The sequence below is a fragment of the Arachis ipaensis genome, chromosome B10, assembly GCF_059453495.1.
Source record: "Arachis ipaensis isolate K30076 ecotype BB chromosome B10, ASM5945349v1, whole genome shotgun sequence".
Taxonomy (NCBI): domain Eukaryota; kingdom Viridiplantae; phylum Streptophyta; class Magnoliopsida; order Fabales; family Fabaceae; genus Arachis; species Arachis ipaensis.
The window spans coordinates 137,958,901-137,960,055 of record NC_142435.1 but is presented as its reverse complement, the minus strand read 5'-3'; positions in this window follow the sequence as shown (position 1 = coordinate 137,960,055).

Genomic DNA, 1,155 nt, shown 5'->3' with positions numbered 1-1,155 from the left:
ATATTTTATGTGTGAAAATTAAATTATTAAAAAATACTAGTGAAGTTACCAAAACAAAATAACAGAGTTTAATTTCACTAAGTTATGATTATGTTTCCGGCATTATTAGAAAATTAGTTATTATAGACGGATATTTTCGACAGATTTTATCCCACGAAAATACAGACAGAATTTGTGAGGGATATTTTGTCGGAAACAAAAGAAAATGAATTAGTATAAATTACAGACGGAAAAAAGAATCTGTCGATAATTCTGCCAAAAAAATTAATGCTTAATTAGTTTAGGGTGTGATTAAGTAAAAGATGAGTTGTTAAATTAATAGTTCAATTAGTGGATTGATTTGAGAGTAGGGAGCAAAAAGATGAAAAGGAGGTAGTGAAAGAATATTAATTAAATGAGTGGAGAGAGTGTCATCAAAGAGAGAGAAGGTAATTAATTTCGTATCCCATAATAAAACCTATCTTCTTTTGAATTTGATGCATTTTTTTTCTCAGCAAGTTGTATTTGATGTCATAGAAATATACATGTTTATGGTTTATATCTCATGTTGTATTGTACTAAATCTAAAGTGATAATAGAAATATTTGAATAGGAGGCTTATGTTAGCTATTACGAGAAGGTTAGAGCGTCAAGTAGTTCCAGTGTTGTTCCACTACCACCGCCACTGCTGCCACCCTCAATCTTTTCGGATGAGGACTATGATGATGATGAGGATGAAGATGACACTAAAGACTATAGCTGATAGTTTTAGTATGGTTGAATAATATACTGAGAATTATAGTTGATGTATCAATACAATTTGTTTATGTTTTGAATTATATTGACTTGCTTGTTTATAGTACTTTTCTTTTAGTTTGATAATACGATAAATTTATTTATTTTTTGAAATATTATAAATATTCGAATACAAATTAGAAAAAAATTTGTATTTATCAAATTTATATTTATTTTGTATGAAAACACGTTTATTTTGCAATGAAAAAATCTAAAAAAAAATTATTTTACCTTACTGACGAATTTACAGATGAATTTTCTGTCTGTATTCAAAGTTTAGAATGATTTTCCAAGGTTCCAATTACTGACAGAAAATCTGTTGCTAATTATCGATGAAAAATTCATCGGAAAATCTGTCTCTAATTACCAAAGAAAAATCCG